Source organism: Arvicola amphibius, chromosome 2 (assembly GCF_903992535.2).
Source record: "Arvicola amphibius chromosome 2, mArvAmp1.2, whole genome shotgun sequence".
Lineage (NCBI taxonomy): Eukaryota > Metazoa > Chordata > Mammalia > Rodentia > Cricetidae > Arvicola > Arvicola amphibius.
In genome coordinates, this window is record NC_052048.2 from 26,842,891 (window position 1) to 26,867,551 (window position 24,661).

At 50.0% G+C, this 24,661-nt stretch overlaps 1 protein-coding gene across 7 annotated transcripts in view; it reads left to right on the forward strand.

Moving 5' to 3' along the window:
* Positions 1 to 3,134: 3,134 nt before the first annotated feature.
* Positions 3,135 to 24,661, forward strand: part of Mical3 (microtubule associated monooxygenase, calponin and LIM domain containing 3) — a 180,805-nt gene continuing 159,278 nt past the window's right edge. For 4 of the 7 annotated variants that reach the window (XM_038320556.1, XM_038320561.1, XM_038320562.1 and 1 more), the window contains exon 1: positions 3,135 to 3,264. The gene's annotated coding sequence lies outside the window, so the exon portion shown is untranslated. Of the gene's footprint in view, positions 3,265 to 17,241; positions 17,360 to 19,221; positions 19,309 to 24,661 lie in introns of all 7 variants that reach the window. The other 3 variants (XM_038320557.1, XM_038320559.1, XM_038320558.1) reach the window with 3 other exon arrangements.

Sequence of the window (24,661 nt, forward strand, 5' to 3'; positions counted from 1 at the left end):
CGGAACCCAAGGCGATGTGTATGCCGAGTTACAGCCCAAAGCTCTGGTTTTGCTCAGGCAGGAACTCAGAATGTACAGCAGGCTGGCCTGGAACTTGCGACTGTTGCTGGCTCTGCCTACCAAGGACAGACAATCTTATTTAGCAGCTTTCTTAACCTCGGCCATGTCGGGCTGCCATGTGAGCTGCTGTTTCATTCCTTTCGGAGACAAACTTCAGCCCGTGTTTCACACAGCCTGTTTCACCGTTCAAATGATATTCCATGTACAGAAACTGAAGTGTGTGTTTGACATTCTTTCCCCCTCTGTTCTCTTCCCAGCCTTGCTTCTTTTCCTCCCCCTTTCCCTCTCTTTTGCTGGGGATCAAACCTGGGACTTCGAGCAAGCTAAGCATTCACTCTACCTAGGGCCCCCAGCCCTGGCATGATCTATTAGAGTGTTGTAGATTTATGAAAAATAGGAGTCAACGTTTGTCTTGGTTTGCTTTCGGTTGTTATGATAAAAAAAAAAAAAACCACCGTGACCAAAACCAACTTGAGGAAAGTGTTTCTTTTAGCTTATATATAGCTGTAGTCCATCATGACTAGATGCCAGGGCAGGAGCTGATGCAGAGGCTGTGGAGGGGTGCTGATTACTGCCATGCTCCCCATGTTGCTCAGCCTGCTTTCTTACACACCCTAGGACCACTTGCCCACGGGTGGCACTGCCCACAGTTGGCTGGGCCCTCCTACATCAATCATTAATCAAGAAAATGCCTCACAAACTTCCCTACAGGCCAATCGGACGGAGATATTTCCTTAGTTGAGATTCCCACTTCACAAATACTCCTGGCATATGTCGAGTTAACAAACAACAAAACAACCCCTCCCCCCGCCCCCCCTCCCCCAGCACAGGGCTGCGCTGTAGGACTCTGAGGGCGGCCCCTAGAGCTAGGCTTCTCCGTGCCCGTGCACTGATGAGCTAACTCCTCCAAACTATTTTTCTCTCAGGAGGAATAATGGTACAGATGGAAATAACGCACTTCATAGCGCTGATGTGAGGTTGGAACGAGGTGACGCACACGAGCCCCTCCCAACAGTACCCAGCACGTAAGATATACTGTTCTGGTTAGTCAGTTTCTTCACACAAACATACCTCACATAAACAGTTTAAGGGAGGAATTCTTTTAATTCGTGGGTTTCCATCTTTGGTTCCTGGCTCTGTTGACTTGGGGTCCCTGCTCACAGGCAGAGGAGCATGGTAGTAGGAACACGTGCACCTCACGTTGGTTAGTGAGCAGAAAGACAGGAAGAGGCCAGGGACAAGATAACTCCAAGGCCTGGCTCCTAATGACCTACTTCATCCAGTTAGGCCCCACCTCCTAAAGTTTCCAGCACCTCCCAAAATAGCATACCAGCTGGGGACCAAGCAGCAAAGACGTGAGCCTTTCTGAAGGACGCTTCTTATCTAAACCATAACAGTTAGTAAACACAAGCAGTAGCAGCTGTGGGATTCTAGAGAAAGAGAATTACATCTGGGGGCAGAAAACATGGAAAATTGGGGTCACGAGGGCACAAGGTAGAAATGGGAGGTCTCATACATCAGCAACTATGTAGCCCGTCCAGGAAGGCTGCCTATCCGAACTGGACTTCTGGGAGTCTTTGGACAATGGTTGGAAGATGCGTTGTCTGGCTGCAAGTGGAACTCTTAGGAAAGGCATCCTGAATACCTTACAGTTTGGACGCTGAGGACCACAGGCTGAAAATTTCTGAAATAAAGGAAGTGGAGGGCCTGCGAGAGTTCATCAGTAAAAACGCGTTTGTCACCAAATTTGATCCCTAAGGACCCATGGTAGAAGGAGAGAACTGACTCCTGAAAGTTGTCCTCTGACCTTCACAGTGCCCGCCAGCACCCCATGCCAGCCCACAAATAATAAGTTTTAAAAAATGTACAGAGCAATGGGTCTGAGGCAGTTCTGGCTTTCTGGGGTGATAGTCTAAAATGGAGCAGACAAGGCCTTCAGTAATGTTTGCAAGGTCTTCAGCTAGACATGGAGGGCTACTGAGAGAACCGGGAATCCTGCGTAGTTGAGTGGTGTACTACAGACCAGCCAGGAACACTCTTCAGCAGGGCCCAAGGGTCATCAGTCTTGGATTTGTTGCTGAAGGCTGGAATCCAGCACAGTCCAGCAAGCCAGTGAAGAATTAACTGAAGCTTCGTCAGCCTCTGGGGGCGCAGACCTTAGGAGGCGGGGTCTACACACCCGGCTGGAAGAATGCTCTTCCTTAACATATGAAAGGGCCTCAAAAGAATTTTCGACCTACCTTCCCGCGACGAGAGACTATAGACTGTTACGTCTCTAAAGGTGTGGTGTCAGGTCTACCCTCTTCCAACCAAAACTCAAGATGCCTGGAATTGAAGAGATAAATAATCTCATGCAAGGCAACCAAAGCTCAAGATGCCTGGAATTGAAGAGATAAATAATCTCATGCAAGGCATGAGGAAATAAGAGAAAGGCTTCCTAGAGGTCAAGTGTAGTCTAACATCCTCATTGGATTGGAAAAGGAAACTGAGGCAAGGAGTTGGCGTTACCCACTCAAAGTCATATAGTAGGATTCAATTCTCCGAAGTTTTCCAGAGCTTTCCTCCCGGAAATCGACACATCTCTATTCTGTCCCATCTGGCTGAGATCAGGAAGAGAATTCTAGCTTTGTTTTGTGGGGGCTTCTGAGAGCAACAAACAAGTCCCCTTTAAGGGCGTCCTCCAGTCTCGGGTCTGGCCCGTTTTGATATACCCCCAGTGTTATGCAGTTGGCCGTTTTGTGTGGCTTCTCGCCCCTTCCAAGATTCCCAGCCAATCACCTCTTTCCTCGCCTACTCCGTTGGGCATTCTGGAATGTACCATATGGTCCAAGCCGTGGGGGGAGAGAGCAGGAGGGAGGGAGTGGCAGCTGTGCATTCCTTTACCTTCTGCTGTGACCCGTGAGATTTTGATAGAACCGAGCCTGGAAGTGGCAACCCGGTCTCTAAGAACGAGAAGCACGGAGCGATCTGCAGGAGCCCTTAGCCCGCGCCCCCCCCGTTAGGGTCGGTGGTCTAGCCTGGAGGGCCGCTGCCCCCGCCCTCCCATGTGCCCGCCCCGCCCCGGCGGCGCCGGTCCTGCCGCCGCCGCTGCTGCTGCTGCCGCGCCGGACGCTGCGGGCTAGCGCGCGGGGGCTGCGGCTGCGTGTCCCGGCGCGCGGCTGGGTGGCCCCGCCGGCCACGAGGACACAGCAGCATGAAGCAGAGGTGAGCGCCGCGCTCCTGGGGAACAGCCGCATCCCGCCCACGCTGCACCTCGGTATACCGGGGGTCGTCGGCTGGGTCCCGGGCGGCTTTGGGCGCGGGTGGCCGCGTCGCCCCGATGTGTGTCTGGAGACAACCCTGCCGGACAGCCCCGAAGCTCCGGCCCGCCCCGTGCCTGGAGCCTGTCTCCGGCGGACGCGTGCGGCAAGGAAGCCCCTCTGCGCTTCCCGCGTTGCCGGGCCCGTGTCCGGGTCCCTGACCTCCAGAAATCGGGTGCTAGGTCAGGTCGCGCCCAGGGGGAACTCAAGAGAGGTATCTCGCTAGTAGGAACGGGAATAAGCGGCTTGGACTGGGTGTGCCCAAGGCGGCTTTGTAGGGGTGAAGACCCAGCCTGGAGTGAGACTGCGCTCCCCGATGTCTTTAGTCTGGATCCCAGCAGGCGCAGTGTGTAGGTTGCTGAGGTCGTTATGGCAGGTGGCCATGAGGGAACTCTTGACATTTCCGTCTGGTGGTAGACTGAGTGGGGTGCAGGCAACCACTGGGGCCTCTTATTTCAGCGCCGCTCCCCTTCCTAACTGCTTTGCAAAGTGGCAACACGTTGGAGGTTCCCGCGGCCACTAGACATCCCTCGCGTAAGAATAACCTTGGAGAGCCCTACCCAGATATGGGTTTGTCTGGTGTTCTCAGCCAGCCAGCCGGCGTGATGGCCGATTGCAGGTTTTGGCGTCTCTACTTGGCAGGGACCGCCTCATCTAGCTCTTTCACAATTGTTGCTCGGAAGAAGGGGTCCTTCAGGCGCTTCAGCGCAATTGGGGTCGTGGGTCAGCCTTGTATCTTGACTGATTTTTTTTTTCTCCCGAGTCTGGAGACAGAAAGTTGTTTCCAAGAATATACACCACATCTGTATTGCTTTGATTTTAGTGCTTAAGTCAGACATTAATTATGGCTTGTGTGAAATGGATTAATGCAGAGCCATGGAGATCATTTCAGACAGTGGTATTTGTTTATTTAAAGTGCGCCGTGGATGGAGAGGATAGCATTTAAATACCAGGACATCAGTGTGTGTTTGGCCCCATTTGACAGTCCACCACACACACAATCATTTGGCTTGATGGTGAGAGTGAGATTTCATGATGGGAAAGACATCTTACAGATTGCTGCTGCCAGCAGGAATAAGTTCACTCAAGACCCAGGCACAGAGGATGCTGTTCTTTGTGGCTGCCTTCTGTGAGCATGTCTCCCTAGAGCCTTTAAGAGGATGTCATAAATTTTGTACTTGATTGCCACATGCACTCCAGTCAGTTCTTCTAGCCTTACAGTGAGCTTTTCTTAGGCTCTAGGTTGTAAAAGTCTTAAAGTATCTTTTAGCGGTGTACTAAGTAGCAGGAGTTGATTTCAGAATTACAGCTATGACTGTTTGGTGGGTGGTTCCGCAAAGAATCCTTTAGAACTTGGGCCTGGTGCCTCAGCTAGAGCTCTTTTCTGTGCTTAGGATAGCGCGGACTTTTGAGAAGTCTAAAATTTGACTGCCAGCCGGTTGGGGCTTTCACCCTGCCAGGATGTTTGTATCCTGTGGTTTCTAGGTGTGGGAGAGAAGATCATGAGGGAAGGGTGCTTCCCGCAGTGTTGCAGACGTAGTAGGTGTTCTTCTCACAATGATGAGGACATAGTAGGTGTTCTTCTCATGGTGCTGAGGATATAGTAGGTGTTCATTTCACGGTGCTGAGGACTTAGTAGGTGTTCTTATAGTGCTGAGGACATAGTAGGTGTTCTTCTCGCGGTGCTAAGGACATAGTAGGTGTTCTTGCGGTGCTGAGGACATAGTAGGTGTTCTTATGGTGCTAAGGACATAGTAGGTGTTCTTATGGTGCTGAGGACATAGTAGGTGTTCTCGCGGTGCTGAGGACATAGAAGGTGTTCTTCTCGTGGTGCTGAGGACATAGTAGATGTTCTTATGGTGCTGAGGACATAGTAGGTGTTCTTATGGTGCTGAGGACATAGTAGGTGTTCTTATGGTGCTGAGGACATAGTAGGTGTTCTTCTCACGGTGCTGAGGACATAGTAGGTGTTCTTATGGTGCTGAGGACATAGTAGGTGTTCTTTATTATGTGCTGAGGACTTAGTAGGTGTTCTTTGCACGGTGCTGAGAGTACATGTTAGGTGTTCTTTGGAAAACCTGGGTGGGGATGGAGTTGAGCCTCTCATTCTCCTTTCTGTGAACTGGGAGATCAGTTCCCCTCCCTCCCTCCCTCTCCCACGTCTTAGCTTTCTAGACATTTTAATAGGAGGTTGTAAGTGAAGCACTTCTAGACTGGGAGAAATCAAAGAAGGAAAACTGAGGTTTTCCATCTGCCTTATACATTTTTTGTTGTTGTTTGTTGGTTGGTTTGTTTGGAGACAGGGTTTCTTTATGTCTAGTCCAGTCTGGCCTTAACTTGCTAAGTAACCCAGGCTGATTCCGCACCCTCGAAGCTTCTGCCTGGAATTACCACTATGCCACTATATCTGACCCTCATGTGTTCTTTTTTTTTTTTTTTTTTTTAAGATAGGTTCTTGTGTAGTCTGGGCTAGCCTTGAACTCCTTATATAGCCAAGGATGACTGCCTAATTCTGCTTTGTGGCAAGGGAGCCCCTGATCCTCCTGCCTCTACTTCATGAGTGTGGAGATGACTCGTGTGACCCACTCACTACACCCAGCGATATGTTGCCATTTTAAATAGTTATTTTTATTTACAGGGGAGTGTGAGTGTGTCTCTGTGTGTGCCACGTGTGTGCAGGCGCCCTTGGAGGCAAGAAGAGGGTGTCAGGTCCTCGAGCTGGAGTTACAAGTGGTTGTGAGCTGCCTGACAGGGGTGCTGGGAGTCGAACTTTAGTCTTCTGGAAGAGAGGTGAGTGTTCTTAACCATTGAGCCATCTCTCCAGGTCCAGTGTTGGCATTGTGAAAGAAAGGATGGCCTTTCTTAACTGCCATTCAGTAGGGGAGCTGACCCTTTCTTTGATCTGTTGATTACTTTTGGGGAGGGATGATTCAAGACAGGGTTTCTCTGTGTAGCCCTGACTGTCCAGGAACTAGCTCTGTAGGTCAGGCGGCCTCTAACTCAGAGATCCGCTCTGTGGAGTGTTGATTACTCTTTGTGTGTGTGTGTGTTGATTGCTCTTGTAGGTGAGGATTTTACTTGGTGCATTGGCATGTCCAAGTGGAACTAGAATCATTACTTAATTTTCCCAGGTAGTGACATCTGAGAAGTGGCCAGGATTCCTGAAGTTGGACCAGCAGGCAGGAGTAGCAGTCCTGGACTCTGCTCTGGGCTCGGCAGGGAGCCACCACGTGTGTCTTCTCCCTTCTTGAAGCTGGTTGTATGAGCAGATTAAAAGGCTATCAGAGCTAATGTACTTGGGAAAATAAGAATCATCATTGGTTTGTTTATGTTGCGTGATATCGGGCGTGACATTTTTACAGAAGCCAGGCTCAGGATTCACTTACAGTTCTTGCTTTGAAGAGGTGAACTTCTTTTTCTTCCCTAGTGGATCCTCTCTGGAGGCAGGTGCTTGGTCCTCACTCCGCGAGGCAAGCCAAGCCCCCGACCCCATATCATTGGTTCTTACTGGACTGTAATGTAGTCAAATTATAGTATAGTGTTTTCCCAATTTATAGATAAAGGAACAGAAGTGACTTGATTGGCTCTGAGTACAGCTCCATTGATCCTGGAGTTGGATTTTTCATGGTGTTTTCCATTGGTACCTCTGGAGGAAAACACACCCACACTCCTCTTGTTGATGCTGAAAGGTTTCTGGTAGACCATTGTCCTTGCCTGATTGCTGGTAAGCAATGGCACTGCTCTTTGGTTGCTCGGCAACACCTGTGCTAGGACCCCAGCTCTTCACTTCTGTGTATATAACTTATTCTCGGTGTGACCCCTGTTTCATAGATGACGAACTTGGGATTGGTGAGATCCCAGGCCAAGGAAGTGACAGAAAGCCCTGGCTAAAAGCAAGGCTGGGGTCAGCCTAGGGTCTTACTCTGGGAAGTATCTTCCCAGCCCCAGGCCATGGTGGTGACTAATGGGCAGGTTTTGGGGTCCTGACACCTGTTATTCCCTCCACTGTCCACTGCAGTAGACAGTCATTACTTTAGGGGAGAAACCCAGAAATGAAAAAGACATTTATATTTGGAGAGTGTGAAGTATTTAATCAAAGCAGACAGGACGACTGGGACCAGAGAGGATGGAAGTGGTTCAGGGATGGGGGACGTGGTCCTCTGACCCGCAGCCGTCTCCAGTGCTCAGGCCTTTGCAACTTCTCGCGGCTGAAATAGTAGCCTTGGAGACCTGGGGCTTTTGCTAAGGTCTGCAGAAAGGCGGCTGCTCGTTTTCTGCTTCTGCTGGGAAGTGGAACACCTGCTTCCTTTCTGGTGTTTGGCTTCCATGGATAATACAGCACATTATCCAGTTATGTGGGAACTGGAGGGGATGTTGTTTGGAAAATTACCTAAATTCATTCAGTGGACTTTCCCTCCCCTTCCAGGCAACTCCTCTGTCGTCTTTGGCTCCACTTGTCAGAGTCCTCTGGGACGGTGGGGGTGGGTGGGGTGGGGTAGAGGTCACACACCTGGGTGCTTAGATACACCGTGAGGCAGAATGACAGGGCTGTCCCGGCGGGGCTCAGTCATGTGTGATCAGCTGTTTTCTCGAGGGCAGTTCAGCTGTCTGAAGGCATGCAGATAGGACTGTTGAAGACAGGAAGGTGGTTTTCTCTGGCCCTGCTGGGTCTCCATTGGCCGGTTAGATTTGCACAGGAGGATGGGAGGCTGCTGCATCTTATAAAACGGAAGGTCGAGATCCTCAGAGCAAAGACGGGAGAAGGGGGACTGTGGACTTGACCTCAGTGCAAGCTGTGGGGACAGAAGCTTCTGCTGGACAGGAAGAGCCCCGGGGAGATGGTGGAGCCCTTTTGTGTCTGTCAACGGCTGCTTCCCTCTGTAGTGCCTGGCTCTGGAGTTGAGACTGCTGGTGACGGAGAGGGGCTGGTGGCCAGCAGAGGGGGCTTTCTGCACTGGGAGGGTCTACAGGCGCTGTTACATTGTATATGTGATGAAAGACTCATTCTGGTGAACCCTGGGAAGGGGACAACATAACCGCTAACCAGTCACTGTCTTTGACTTCCCCTTGCTGCTTTAAAAGACCTGTGCGGGGAAGGGGGGGGCTGTGGGCGTGGCCCTGTGGTCCAGCCCTTGAACCCCAGCACCATTTAAACTGACAGTTCTACTTTGTTTGATCCCGCCTTCTCTTTCTTCCCTCTGGAGCCTGGGAAGGCTCTCTATCTTGGGAGCCTGGGGAGAAGGGGCGGGGGAGAATAGCCACCCCCCTCCCCACTGCCTTGGGATTGGGATTTCAGGGTTCTGGAATGGTGAAGGGAGAGGTGGGGAAAGCAACCCGCTGGAACTACCGGGCTAATAAGTCCTGATCACGTGATCATGGTGGCTGACACTGGACAGCCCTGACTGCAGCCTGTGTCTTGAGCGCTCTTCAGGGGCCTAAACAAGCCTGGGTGCTGCCAGCTGGAGCGGGGGGGGGGGGGGGGGGGCGCAGTGCTGTTACCATCACTCTCTCAACTAAGAAGGTAGTGGTGTCAGGGTTCCCTGTGGCCTCACAGACTCCTATGACTTTTTCTCTGTGTAGCCCTGGCTGTCCTGGAACTCACTCTGTAGACCAGAGTAGCCTGGAACTCAGAGATCCGCCTGCTTTGGCCTCCCACGTGCTGGGATTAAAGGTGTGCACCACCACTCTCTGGCAGCTCCTGTGACTTTGAAAAACCGTAATTACACATTCCCTTCCCTCTGGTCACGTGGCTGAAATGCCTTCAGGGGATGGGCAAGGAAGCATCCAGTTCACTCACGGATTTAGTTAGCTTTGTTTGTTTTGAAACAGGGTTTCACTCTGCCACCCTGGATCTGGAACTTGCTATGCAGACTGGGTTGGACTTGAACTCGAAGGTCCTCCTCTCTCTGCCTCCTGGCTAAAGGTGTTGGGATTAAAGATGTGTTCCTCCATGTCTGGCCATTTTTGATTTTCGAGACGTTTTCTCTGTTAGCTTTGGAACCTGTCCTGGAACTTTCTCTGTAGGCCAGGCTGGTCTTGAACTCACAGAGATCCGCTTGGCTCTGCTCCCAGAGTGCTGGAATTAAAGGTGTGCACCGCCACCACCCAGCCAATGTCTGGCCATATTTCTCTTATTTGGAGGCCTGCATAGGCTGTAGAAAGGTATTCGTGGGCCATGGGCTGTGCTGCGGGATCTAGGAAGTGTTGAGTGCAGCCTTGTTCATTTGTACCTTTTCCTTTTTTCTGCCTGGTGTGAGTTTCTCTTTTAAATTTTCAGTGATTTTATTTTCTGTTACTGTATGTGTGTTTAGTGCTTAATGGTATAAAGTGTGTGCCCACGCACACACGTGCATGCATGCACACAGCTTTGGGGAGTTGGTTCCAGGGATCAAACTCTGGTCAGACTTGTGCCACAAGCACTTTTATGCACTGAGCCATCTCACTGGCCCTGGCATGGGTTTGTCATTCCCAAGGCTGAAGCCCGAATCAAGTGTCATCATCTTAGTTTCTATGGCTAGGGGGTGGGCTGGGAATCTACCACTGTATGTAATTAACTGAGCAGCGAGCGGACTTTTTAGAGTGGAGCCTTTGACCCAGTTAGGCCTTGACCATTTGGATTCACCGCTTTCCCCGTGAAAATGGAAAAAGGAAGTATTTAACTAGAAACTTGGATGCTGTCAGTTTGTCTCCCAGACAGGTAGGCTATTCTCAAAACCAGCCTTGCAGAGGTGGGGCGGGAGCCAGCGTTCTGTCTTTGGTGTTTTAAGGGGCTCTGAACAAATGGGCTTGATGGTCAGTGGTCGCAGAGTAGCCACCATAGTTGCCGCGTCCCGAGTGTCCGCATGGGTCAAGTACCCTTTGTACACACACCATTCCCCCTTCCCCGTTTGACAGAAAGGTCATATCCATAAACTCAGTGAGTTGCGTAAAGCCGAGCCTATAATGACCGTCATATAAGATGACCCATTGAGGAAGCAAAGGACGAGGGATTGAAGAAGAAATAGCCAGTGGTAAGTTGAGTCAAGCCCTCAGGATTCGCTGACTGCTTTGTGCCCAGCCCTGGCTGAGAAGGCGGACTAAGGAGAGCTCCTGGATCTACGTCACACTCAGCCCGAGAGCAAGGGGCCGGGAATTTCCCTAAGGGCATCAGGTACTTAACACAGTCACACTTGCTGTGTTTATTGAAAAGCTACAGAGGCTGCAGGAAGTTACCATATTTGTGTGGGGCAGCACAAAAGCAGCAAAGCATCCTGTATGCGTGTGTGTGTGTGTGTGTGTGTGTGTGTGTGTGATTTATTTGGTCAGGATCCCTGCACTTTAGCTGCAAGCAGATCCATACTGCTGCAGCACAGATACTCTCCTAGGCTGGCTGGCTTGTCTCTTGCATTCTACTGTGAGACTTTCTAGACTTCACCTGCCCCTTGTGGTTGAGGCTGGGATGTTTGTATTTTGCCAACTGGGTTGGGTTGTTTCGTAGCTCTTCCCCAAGGACCCTGGCTGCAGGAAGGGCTGGGCCACCTCCCCTTCCTGCAGACTGCCTGCCATTGGGTCCATCACCACTGGGGATCTGTTGGCTGGTGCTCTTGTCCGTGCCTAGCCACTGCTTGCCAAGTAGAGACAGGCAGTCCAATGTCAGTGTAGCCCTTCCTAGAGGACATGCTGCTGGCCACACCCTCTTCACAGGTGTTCTGACAATCTTCTTGGTCACTTTGGGGTTTAGAACCATGTTAGCATGGCCAGGGCTTCTCTGCAGCCACGGCTCCAACACTGTTCCTGCTCTGACCTCGGAGCCTGGGTGGAGCCCTGTGGTCATGTTTCAGATTCCCCTCCGAAGTCCCCACCTTTTGTTCATCTTGCTGTATTTGGGGGCTGATGTGGACAAAGGCCTCCTTGGACCTCTCAGTGCTGAGTGTGCTCAGTGACATACAGTTTTGCTTCTTTTTAGTCTCCCGTTTTCCGGGACCTTTGGGTCACTTAGCTCCATTCCAGTGGAAATGGCTTGTATAGTCAGGAAACAAGTCAAGTGTCTTCCAGCCTCCGCTCCTTGGGACCGGCTTGATTCCATTTGGTGAGCATGCTTGGTCCACACTGTCCCTGAAGAGTTTTCTCTGGCTAGTGATTCCAGAGCAGTGCTCATGGGCCTAAAGGTGATGCACGGAAATGTGTCCCCCTCCAATAAAATAGTGCCTGTCTTGTGTGACATAGTTCCTTCTCTAGCATCGTGACGTTTTGTCTGTATATGATCTTTAAGCATTCTGATCCTTCATCATTGGTATAAATGACTGCTTGCCATTTTGTTTTGGGTTTTGAAACAGGGTCTTGCTATATGGCCAAGCAGGCCTTGAACTCAGCTTCCAGAGGCCTGAGATTGCATGTATGAGCAGCCTTCCCTGCTCTCCCGTCACTTTTACGTTTTCATCCCACTACCAGACATGTAGCCTCAGAGGCACCGAGGCCGCTGGACCTGGCCTCCAGCTTCCCTGGCCTGCCGTCTTGGCTTGCGCGTGTAGTAGAGCTAGGTGCCGTCATGGGCTGTCAGTCAGGGTGTATGCTGCCTTGGCAGGGGCTGGCTGGCCCAGCTTGTGCTCATGCACTATTCATCGGCACGCCAGAAGTTGTCTGTGCCGTCTTCCCAACTGTGCTGCCTCCTCACGCGTCCCATGTAGAGTTGCCTGCCTTTTGTTTGTTACCAGGTTGTTTTGCAAGCTCTTGCGGGCTCTAAAATACTTGAGAACATGCAAAAGGCAGGACAGTCAGTGGCACCGAGAGGGCTCCTGTGGTAAGGGAGGGATTTGGCTGGGTTAGAAAGGGAATCCGTCTTTTTTATGTTATAGTCTCTCTTTTTTTCTCCTTACACTAAGTATGCATAGTTCTGTGATGCCTGCTGGATAGGTTGGGAGCATAAGGATCAGAGAGACTGGCTTGTCTGAGCTCTCTCAGCTCATACACAGTGGTTTTGACTCAAGAGTAGAGGCTCTGAGCCTGGCGGTGGTGGCGCACGCCTTTAATCCCAGCACTCGGGAGGCAGAGGCAGGCGGATCTCTGTGAGTTCAAGGCCAGCCTGGTCTACAAGAGCTAGGTCCAGGACAGGCTCTAAAAAAGCTGCAGAGAAACCCTGTCTCGAAAAACCAAAAAAAAAAAAAAAAAAAAAAAAAAAAAGAGTAGAGGAGGCTCTGGGTTATGTGGTGGTTAGGGACATGGGTTCTGAAACCAGATGGGAGTGTGTGTTCCTTAACCTCCCTGGGCTCTATTTCCTTCTCAGGATCATTGGGGTGGTAGATAGCATGCCTCTGCTTCACGGCTACAGGCCGGCAGAATTCCACCAGGCACATGGTAGGCACACGGTGCCCTTCGTGCCTCTGCTTCTGAACTTGGAGTGCAGGCCTGGGGCACCGGGTTCCCTCTCAGGTAAGAAGTAGCCTTGGGCAGCATGTGTGGGTTCAGGCCGTGCAGTGAGCTAGGAGTGGGTTCCTGTCCTGGGAGCGGGAATGCAGGACAGGATGCTTGAGCAGTGCCAGCTTCAAGGAGGAGCTCAACCTGCCTCTGGGCCTCTCCTGCAGTCCCATCCAGGGCTGACTTCACTTGTGCCCTTCTGATTGCCTTCCCCTCTTGCTGGCTCTCTGATTACTGTTTGCCTCGTTCCTGCTGCCCAGCATTCTCTCTCCTACTAGTAATGTTTTAAACTTCCTGAAATCATATATTCATTAACTTATTGATCCGGCCTCTTGACCTGCGCACTGTACTGGGTTTTAGGGCAAGGGCAGGTTGGTGGAAATGTATGTTGTCACTGCCTGCTTCAGAAGATGTAGTACTGACATAGGCTCTGTGTGTGTGAATGCATGTTTGTGTGCATGTGTATGTGTGTACATGTGTGTGTGAATGTGTGTATGAGTGTATAAGTGAATGTTTGTGTGCATGTGTATGTGTGTATGAATGTTTGCATGTGTAGATGTGTGTGTATGAATGTTTGTGTGCATGTGTGTGTGTGTGTATGTACGTGTGAGTGTGTGCACATGAATTTGTGCATGTGTATGTATGTTTGAGTGTGTGTGTGTGTGTGTGTGTGTGCATAAAGGCAAAAATAGTATGAGTCATTGATTGGGAAAAACAAGAGTAATTACAGCTATAAACTTCTGAGAACCAATTGTGTGACCTGCCCAGTGTTTGTTTAGGTGACGCATGCATGATCAGTTCTGTGTCATCTGAATTTCACAGGTGAGGTCATAGAAACACTAGCATGTACTATGGACCCTCAGGACATGGAGAGCCACCTCGGGTTTGAACCTGGTTCACACTGACCCTGGCCTACAGAGGAGGTGTGATCATATGCAGACTAGGTCATTGATGATTGTTTAGGTGAGAAGAGCATCCTTTAAAAAAACTTTATCTTATTTATATAAATGTTTGTTCACTTAGGAATGTCTGCTTTTCCCCCACACTTTATAAATATTTTAGGTTTGGTTTTTTGGGAAGTTTTACAGTGTTTAATTCTATCTGTCTCCCCTTCTTTTCCCACTCAACTTTGTGCCCCCTCCCTTTTTTTCCTTGCTCATCAAGAACATCTGGCCAGGTGGTGGTGGTGCATACTTTTAGTCTCAGCACTCGGGAGACAGAGGCAGGTGGATCTCTGTGTGAGTTCAAGGCCAGCCTGGTCTATAGAACGAGTTCCAGGACAGGCTCCAAAGCGTTTCACCCCCTTCTAAGGCCCAGCGATCATTGCTGAAGAAGGGATGGGAAGAGCTTAAGATCCAGAGGATAAATACAAGCACACAGTGCCATCCAGACCCAGCACGGCAGCAGCCTCCGAACTCAGCAGTTAGGACAGTTGCACAAGCTCCATGAAAGCTCGAGCCGACCAATCCCGGCATAGCGAGGTGTGAGCAGATGTGAAGTCTCACCCGACCAATCCCGGCATAGTGAGGTGTGAGCAGATGTGAAGTCTCACCCTACCAATCCCGGCGTAGCAAGGTGTGAGCAGATGTGAACTCTCACCCTACCAATCCCGGTGTAGCAAGATGTGAGCAGATGTGAAGTCTCACCCTACCAATCCCGGTGTAGCAAGGTGTGAGCAGATGTGAAGTCTCACCTCCACCCCAGGAACTATTGGCGGCCGATAGCTCCTGGGAGAGCAACAGTCAAAGTGCTTTTTGCTTGTTTGGTTTTGGTTTGTTTTTTTTTTTTTTTTTTTTTTGGTTTTTCGAGATGGGGTTTCCCTGTAGTTTCTAGAGCCTGTCCTGAAACTAGCTCTTGTAGACCAGGCTGGCCTAGAACTCAGAGATCCTCCTGCCTCTGCCTCCCGAGTGCTGGGATTAAAGGCGTGCGCCACCGCTGCCCGGCTTGGTTTTGGTGTTTTGAGACAGGGTTTCTCTGTAGCTTTGGAGCCTGTCCTGGAACTAGCTCTTGTAGACCAGGTTGGCCTTGAACTCACAGAGATCTGCCTGCCTCTGCCACCACCTGGTGGTGTGCCACCACCGCCCAGCTGGGATAGTCAATTTTAAATTAAGAGTGTTGCCCCTGGTAGGTTGACCGTGCTCCAGTGTAAGGCCACCTCTCTGTGAATCTATAACAGAAGCAGTAGCTTAGGGTTGAGAGCAAGCCCAGGACATCATAGGCAGTGAGTGGCAGCCCTGCTCCCTGGAAGCTGAGCTCAGTACCTTGAACCTGAACCACTGCTCGGCTCTGCCTGAGTGCTTGGAGATGAGTACGCTGCTTTCCTCTCCCGGTGGAATCTTGGTGTCGCTGGGGAGACAGACACTCAAATAGGTGAATCCCTTGCAGTGTGGTCAGAGCTGTGATGAGAGTAGGCTCAGGGTGCAGTGGGAGCTGAGGAGAGGGAGCCAGGAATTCTTCCCAGAGCCCTGAAAGGCAGGCTAGTGGCCAGCTGAGAAGGGCTTTCTGAAAGATGAGAACGGCCATGAGCATGTGCTCGAAGCCAGTTGGTTCCCAGGGTCTGTGTATGCCTCCGCACGCCTTCTAGACAGAGGTTTGGAGGTGGTGCATCCAGAGTAACAGTTTGGAAGTCATATTGGAAGATAGGGAACGGGGTCGGAGAGATGGGGGCGCAGGGTCGTTGTCGGAGGAGTCTGCACTTTGTGTTTGGGCTGGGGAGGGACATTTCAGTTCTGGGAGCTGGGTCCTTTCTGATGCAGTCCCCTCAACTCTGCCATTGTTTTGTTTTCTGACTTCTCCTGTCAGACTTTGACGTTCTCCAGGTAGACAACTACTGGCCAGAGAAACTTTGTGCTCATCATTGGGCTCACTTAGAGGAATGAATATGGGTCACCCCAAAACAGTCGCATCTCTGTAAAGAGATGGGTGGGCGATGACCTCCCAGACGCTGCATTAAGGTCCCCATCTCAGCCAGCCTTCGCTTCTCATATGCTGAAGTTTTTGCCCGCCACACACAGCTTGGGCAGGATCGTGCCCAGCTGGGAATCCCCCACTTCCATGAGAGACTGTTAATAGGTCTGATCTCGTGAGGGTCTCATGATGGCGATGGCTTTGCCATCCATGCTCAGAGGACAGCCTTCCAGGAATATTGGGAAGGCGTTGAAGGTAATGCAGTGCAGATGGGGGTGGCTACAGGCCTCTGAAGCTGGCAATAAGAATTTCATGTAATTTTCATTTATTATAAAAACGAATCTTGCTGCGTGGTGGTGGCACATGCCTTTAATCCCAGCGCTTGGGAGACAGAGGCTGATAGATCTCTGTGAGTTTGAGGTCTACAGAGCAAGTTCCAGGACAGCTAGAGCTGTTACACAGAGAAACCCTATCTCAAAAAACAACAAACAAATAAATAAAATGAAAATAAAATGAATTTTTTTTAATTTTCCCTCAATTTAAATTATATAAAGAAAGCGTTATTAACTTGGAGGTTGGATTTGACCACTGGTTGGTGTTTGCCCACCCCCAGCAGTTGGTAATAATTCAGATGTAACATGACAAAGGACTGGGCCAGGATGTTGGCATTGACGATAAAGAGGAAGGGACCTGATGCCAGAGACCTCTGGAAAGAGGATTCTGATTAGCTAGCAGCGAGGAGAGGGGGGAGCCAGGCAAAGCGGGAGCTTCTGGTTAGGTATTTCCTGGCCCCTTTCAGTAAAGGGCCGGAAGCATGAGCCAAGAGCACGCGTGAGTGCTGGAAAAAGCCCAAGGGAGCAGAGTCTGTGCTTCCAGGTGCTTGTCAGCGTGTGAATTGTCTGATGTCTCCGTCCGCACACATGCCATCTTGCCTGTCAGCCTGTTTCGCTGCCTTGGTTTCGGGTGCACTGGCAGGAAGTCCTGCTGTAGCAGCTGTGTTTTGGGGCCAGGCAGATATTTTGGCAAAATTTCCTATTTAGGAGAAGCTGCAAGAGCAGCACCGTTCTCTAGATGCATGTGTTAGGCTTCATTGTGCACGTCTTGCCCCAGTTGCTTTGCCGTCCCACTTCTCTATTGGGAATGCTTTGGCGCAGAGTTATCCAAAATAAGATTCCATGGCGTCAGGGTACTTAGCACCAACGTGGAGCTGGAGCCTGAACGGTTTTGAAGCTAGTGCCCCTTCTGCAGCTCTTATTGCTAGCTAACTGCTTTACTCGGATAGTAACAGGCTCTTATCATGGGGCCGTCTGCCTTAGACCCAATGGGATTCTCCCGCATGCCAACTGGGGCTACTCAGTGGTCCCCCGGGAGCAGCCATGGCCTGAGGGAGCGCAGTGTGGGGCCAGAGGGTCACCCGCTATCACTGTCTTGAACTTGAGGGTTGGTACTCTGTCTTTCCTCACATCGCTCTTGCTGTCCCCGCCAGCTGTGCCAAGACACAGGACTGCGGACACAGCACGTGTGATCTGTTGAATCGTGGCACAGCTTCCCTTGAGCTTTCTTCTCTTTCATTGCTTCTCAGCCTGCGGACTGTGAGTTCTAAGATGCATCTGCCTGCTCCCCCCGCCCGGACCACCACCCCAGGCTTCATCTGGAAAATAAAATGAAGTGAAATTTCAGTAATTTACTTTGGAAATAAGGTGTGTGAGGGGGGTCCTAATGTTTCTGACAAGGTGATTTTCTCTTTGCTACTTTTTAAAAAGACTGAAACCAGAGAGGGCAGTGTTTAAATGCACGACCCTTGGTTCCAGCGGGACGTGATTCTTGGAGTTCTGCTTGGGTGAGGGGGGGAAGAAAGAAAGGGGAGGTTGTCTTCTAAGTGTAAAGTGGATGATCCATCGCAGTGAGCTAAATTCTGTCACATCTAAACACTCGGTAGCCTTTGTAGATTTGCCTGGGCCCTTCCCAGGACTGAGTCATCACTGACCCCTTCAGAGCCGACCCACGTCATCCAGGACATATGAAATGCCAAGTCAGGAGCCCCATCATCTGTAGTCTTAAGACCTTGCCAGGCATTGAGAGGCTGGGCAGCCATCAGTGAGGGTGGAGGTGTGGTACCCTCTGCATCTTCTGTAACCCAAATCCTGGGTCTGGTTCTAGGCGGGAAGCTCAGAAGTCAGTGGATGGTTCTGCCTCCCATTCTGAGTCAGGGAAGGTGTTGGCTGCCGGATGTGAGAGTGAAACCGGGCAGGTGTGCTCTGAAGCAGCCTGCAGTGCCCTTCACATGCTGCTTCCTCAGCACAGGCGGGGACACGCCCTCCTCTCATGCAGGGGTGCTTGGTGATAGGGTTTGCCAAGCTGCCCTGGCAAGCCTGCTTGTCCTGAGCCCTCTAGTCCATGGACCCCACAAGACAACACGCACACATTGAGCAGTGCCGACTTTCCCAGAGACCTTGGGGTGTGGAGGTTGTGGCTCTGTTTTCAGAGTTCACTGTTCACTTTGGAAGTCAATAGACCATGGAAGAGTAACCAGTGAACAGCAGGAAGGATACAGAGTCAGGTCAAACTTAATGAGCATCTGCAGCCTTGGGGCAGCTGCTCCTATTCCCCTGCTGCCCCTGCTCAGGTTACTTAGCTCTGCTTTGGATATATATATTCCCTGCATGTGCCTGCTTATGGGCCTCACACAGACCCTCCCATCTAACAGAAAGAAACACCCTTTCCTCAGGTACCACAAGACTGAAAACCTAAAACCCTGAAAGCTCAAATCAGTTTAAAATTTTCATGTAAAGTTGAGTGTATTGACCTGATCTTATAGTCCTAGCTGCTATAGGAGGCAGGAGAATTGCTTGAACTTAGGAGAGTAAGACCATGCTGGGCTGAGGCTGGAGAGATGCCTCAGTGGTTAAGAGCACTGAGTGTTCTTCCAGAGGACCTGGGTTCAATTCCCTAGCCCCACATGGCAGCTCACACCTGCCTGTACCTCCAGTTCTAGGGGATCTGACACCCTACATGCAGGCAAAACACCAGTGCACATAAAACAAATAAATTAAAAAAAACAGGCTGGGCAACTGTATTGCACAGGGGAAAATAATCTTAGCATGGCATAACGTGTCTGCATGCCTTTAATTCCAGCTCTTAAGAGGCAGAGGCAAGTGGATCTCTGTGGGTTCAAGGGCAGCCTGATCTACATAGTGAGTTCCAGGACAGCCAGGACTACATAAAGAGACCAGGTCTCAGAGTCACATAACCCCCACTACTTTCTCTGTTTCTCCAGAGTGCCTGCCACCGACTAGCATGCTAGCTAATTTATTTATGCGTATTGAGAGGGTGTATATAGATTTGGAGCTAGAGCAGATCCCCTGGTTTTAGGTCTTGCTGTCACCATTTACATGTGACCTTGGGTAGATTCCTTAGCTCCTCTTTGTCACCTCATCTGTAAGAATAACATGTAACTCAGGATTTTTACTAAGTATGATTGGGTGTTGATAAATGCTCAATACAGCGGCTAACGTGCTATATAGGTGTTTGGTCAGAGCCTTTTCTGTGTTTCTTTCTCTAGCGTGGAAGCTCCGTGAGGTCGTCTGTCCTTTGCAGATCTTGTCTGTCCTTGAGAACAGCCGTAAAGCTGGCAGCGAGAAAACACTGAGTGATTGACTGGGCGGTGGGACACGTTGGCCTGGCAGGGTGTCTGGGAGTATCTGAGCATGTGTGTGGACAGCAGAATCCACTTTGGTCTACTGTCACCATGCCGTTAGGCTTCATGATCTGGCTGCAGAACGGGAGGGAAGCCTGTGCAGTGTGTGATCGCAGCCTCTCCTGCCAGGCTGGAGCAGCGGTCCCTTCCCCTCCTTAGCACAGCTTCCAGTGATTCAGGCAAGTCCTGGGTTCAGGGTCGCAGAAGGGGACAGAACAGGATGCTGGGTAGCCAGATGCCGCCACCAACAGCCTGAAGTGGCTCTCGAGGCTCTGTATTGTTAAACTTTTGTGCTAAGTAGCAGGTTTTGTACTTTGGTATCTGTAGTAACTTAATTTTGTTTTAAATTTAGGGACATTCGGGGGTTAGTATGGAGACTTCTGTTTGCTCTGTGCTGAGATTTTTTTTCTTGTTTTTGACATTTGAATTTTTTCCTAGTATCTCTTATAAGTTGTTGTACCCCTAAGATTTCCAAGTGCTTCAGTGGGTGTCCCTGAAAATAGGGGTGTTTTCTGTGATGGCTGTTCTTGGTTGTCAGTGTAATTACATCTGGAATTAACTAAAAACCCAAGTGTCTGGGTACACTCATGAGTGATTTTATTTTTATAATTAAATCATTTGAAATGGGAAGACCTACTTTTAATCTGGATCTTTTCAGATGAGAAGATCCACCTTTAATCTGGGCCACACTTCCTGCTGGAAGCCCATATAAAGGACATGGAATAAAGAAGCTTGCTCTCTTTGCCTGCTTGCTCTCGCTCTCCCTGGCGACTCCTTTCCTTTACTGGCATTAGAGCCTGCCTCTTCGTGATTCTGGCTTATATTGAAGACCAGCTAAGACTCCAGCCTTGTGGACAGAACAACCATTGAATTCTTTTTTTTTTTTTTTTTTTTTTTTTTTGGTTTTCTGAGACAGGGTTTCTCTGCAGCTTTAGAGCCTGTCCTGGAGCTAGCTCTTGTAGACCAGGCTGGTCTCGAACTCACAGAGATCCGCCTGCCTCTTCCTCCCGAATGCTGGGATTAAAGGCGTGCGCCACCACCGCCCGGCAACCATTGGATTCTTGATTCTCAGACCTTCCATTGGTGGGCAGTCGTTGTTGGACTAGCTGGACCACCCACAGCCTGTAAGCCATTCTAATAAATTAATGTATATGCACACACACATGCGCACACATACACGCATGGGAGAAATCATCTGGGAGAAGAGATTATCAGGGGTCTCTGTAGAATATATATACTCTATAAGTTCTGTTCCTTTACAGAACCGTGACTAAAACCTCCTACAAGATTTTTTTCCCCAGTACTGAAAATGGGCTCCAAGGCCTTGCCCTTGCTTAAGCAAGCATTCTGCCAACCAAGCCACACATAGCCCTGTAGCCATTCTTAAATAAGGAAGTAACAGGCTGTAAAGGGTTGGGGGAAGACGGGCTAAAGGCCTGGAAGGCAGCAGGTGGGCCGGCGGGGAGGGACCTTTGCCTTCTGTAGACTGAGCTTGGAGGAATCTGGGAGGTGGTATTTCCACTTCGCAGTTAAAGCTGGGTCGTTTGTAGGACCGCGTATCTTGCTCCCCTCCCCCAGAAGACCCTACAGCCCTGAACTACATCTGGGGTCCCCCCTCAGCACCCCACCACTCACACCCCACGTATCTCAGGTTCATAGTCCTTCCCAGGTTTGTGGGTGATACCTCACCCCATCAGCTTCCGGGGGTGTGATGGCTCAGTGGGCAAGAATGGAGGGTGCCTGTGTGCAGCAGCCCGCGGGTGAGGCCGGGAGGGGTGCCGCAGGCTGTGGGCCCGTGGGCAGCACGTGTGCCTGCAGCTAGATGATAAGGAAGGAGCGAAGAGGTGGAAGGTCTGGAACAGAAAGGGTGCTTCTGGGAGGTCATGTGAGAGTCCCCTTTGCAGGCTGGTGGGCCACTCGCTCCCATGGGCATTCGAAGGCTGGGTGGGGAGGAGGGCTCTGGTGTTCTTTCGGGTAGGAAACACTTCTGTCAGCAAATAGGAATTGACCACTGACTTGTACAGGCTTTGGTGGTGGTTTTCAATGTTCATCTCTTGTATGGCCCTTGGCCCCTAGGTACAGGTTACATGGGATGGGGGCAGACGTGTAGCAGTAAACAGTGACAGGGTGGGTGTGACAGAAGGTGGTAGGGGAAGCTGTCACTGGGTGCGGGGGGAGGGGAGGTCCCATCAAACAAACCTGCACTCGGAGGCCCTCTGTGTTTTTATTTCCAAATGGTCCCCTTCATTTCCCTGCCAGAAGTGTGTGACTGTCAGTTCTGTCTGTCAGCAGACTCCCTGTAAGGGACTAGGCCAGGCTTCCCTCCTGACGAGCTAGAGTAGTGATAGGCACGCTCAGAAATACACGGTGCTGTCTTGGTGACCCGAATCTGTCGTCTTAGCCCTTAGGAGTGGAGGTAAGGATCAGCCTTGGTCCACGAGAGATGCTGCCGTTAAACAACAGCAAAGGAAGTACGCGGTACTTTTTCGTATCTACCTGGAGTCCACGTATTTGATTAAGAGATTGGGCCTAATTTTAGGAGTGAATTAGGCTGGGGTCGTGAGCTGAAGAGGGACTGTCTCATGAAAAGTCACTGAAGGGCTGTGGAGATAGCTCAGTGGGTAGGTAAAAGCTCTTACCGTGGAAGGGTGAGGACCAAAGTTCAGATCCTGTGTAAAGCTGGCCTCCGTGGTGTGTATCTGTAGACCCAGTGTTCATTGGCAAGATCGGATTCATCTACAGGAGCTTGTGGGCCAGCTAGCCTGGTGTGCATAGCTGAGCACAGCAACGAGACTGTGGTTGTAATCTGATCTGCACACACACACAGGTTTAAAAAGAAAATCACCGGTTGCATTGGGGATTTCATTCAATGAATTCCCAGCACCCACATGGTGGTTCACAACTTTTCCCTCACTCCAGTTACCCTCTTCCGGCCCCTGTAGGCACCTGGCACGCATGTGGTGTAAATACTTACATGTAGGCAAAACACTATATATAAATCAATCGAAAAAATAATAGTGGGGCTGGAGATATGGCTTGGTGGTTAAGAGTACTGGCTGCTCTTCACAGAGGACTTGGGTTCAATACCCAGCACCCACATGGCAGTTCACAGCTGTCTGTAACTCCAGTTCCAGGGGCTCCGACACTTGCATACAGACAAAATACCAATGCTGTGGGATATAGGATAACGCTTTTGTACATTGTAAAGATTTGTCATTTGTATTAGTTTAATAAAATACTGATTGTCCTGTAGCCAGGCAGGAGGATAGGTGGGGTGACCAGACTAAGAGAATCCTGGGAGGACAAAAGGCAGAGAGAGTCAGTTACCAGCCAGACACAGAGGAAGCAGGATGAAAATACCTCATTGAGAAATGGTACCAAATCACGTGGCTAAACATAGACAAGAATAATGAGTAAATTTAAGTCATAAGAGCTAGTTAGTAATAAGCCTGAACAATAAGCCAAACAGTTTATAATTAATATAAGCTTCTGTGTATTGTGTATCTTTGGGACTAAACGGCTGGGGAACCACGCAGGAGAGAAACTCTGTCTATATACCAACACACATAAAAATAAATAAATCCCAAAAAACCCCAATAGTTTTACCATACAGATCATTTAAATCATACGGTTCTGTGGTTTTCAGTGTATTCAGAGACGTACGGCATTTACTGTAACCACCTCTAGGACATTCTGTGATTCCCCACAGCGGCCATGAACTCTGCTTCTCCCTGGCTTCCGTTCTCCCTGTCTGTGGACTGGCTCTTCTGGCATTTCTTATAAAGGGGCCTTACAGTCAGATGTTTGTTGTTGTTTTTCCTGGCTGCAGTTTTTCACTCCGCCTGTTTTTAGGGCTTATCCATGTTTTTGTGAACATCAGAATTCCATTTTATAGCTGATCACTATGCTATAAAACTCACCGTCTAGAGCAGGCTGGCCGTAAACTTGCAGCCGTCATGCCCCGTTGGGGTTTGATTGCTCACCTTTCTATGTCAGTGGTTCTCAGTCTTCCTAATGGTTTATGTCGTGGTGACCCCAAACCGTACAGTTATTTTTGTTGCTACTTCATAACTGTAATTTTGCTAATGATACGAATTGTAATGTAAATATTTTTGGAGATAGAGGTTTGCCAAAAGGGTCATGACCCACAGGTTAACCACTGATCTCCGGGCAGCGGTGGTCCACACCTTTAATCTCAGCACTCGGAGGCAGAGGTAGGCGGTCTCTGTGAGTTTGAGGCCAGCCTAGTCTACAGAGCAAGTTCCGGGACAGCTAGGGCTGTTAGACAGAAACCCTGTCTTGAAAATAAAAAGAGAAAAGAATCACTGCTCTAGTGTAGGTTGCCGTGTTATTAGGAGTGCTCATGTTTTTCTGGCTGTGCAGACATAGGAGTGAAATTCCTGGGTTGTCTGGTGAGTCGGTGCTTAGCATCAGGAAGAGCTGCCCATGTGTGTTTGCCAAGCCTTACTGAAGAGGTCCAGGTTCACGGTATCTTTACTAGCGTTCGCTCTTCTGCCTTTCCCTCCCTGCCCCCCTCCGCTGAACTCTGGGCTCAAGCCTCCTTCCCACTCATCTCCCAAGCTCATGGGACAGTGGGGATGTGCGTCTGTGCGCAGCTCCTGCCTGCCTTGCTTCTTCTCCTCTCCCCGAAGTATGAAGTGATGTTGACCATTTAAAACAATTGGTTATCATTTTATTGTTGAATGATCAGAGTTTTTTTTTACACCCTGAAAGCGAGTTCCTTACCAAACATGCTGTTTGCAGATATTCTCTCCCGTTCTGTGAGTTGTCTTTTCATTTCCAGGGTCGCGTCTGGACCATGAGACACACAAGTTCTTTTCTTTTGGTCAAGTCCAGCTTGCCTTTAGTTCTCCAGAAAGTTTAGACTTACACGTTAGAGTTCAGGGTTTACAAGTGCTTGCTGCACTGAAGTCTGGAGAGCTGACTTAGCCTCCAGCCGTCTCCGGCTTTCTAATCTCAAAACCTTGTTGGCTTAGTTTTAGATCTGGGAAACTTGAAATCCTATGCAAGCAGAACTAAGGTCCTGTAGCCTCTGAAGGCATTTTTCTCAGGCTGCCTCTGAGGAAACCAAAGCCAGGTGTAGGCTGATTGTGAACACAGTGACTGGGGCCCAAGACTCCCGGTTCAGCTGGATTGGAGGTGGAGACAGGTGTTCTGAGGGGTGTGTGAGTCCAGACCTGGAGAACGGAGCTTTGTTGTTGCCAGTGCTGCCTGTAGGACTCTAATGTCACCTAACGGGATTTGCAGCTTTATTTGCTCACATGAAATATAACCTTGGTAGTAG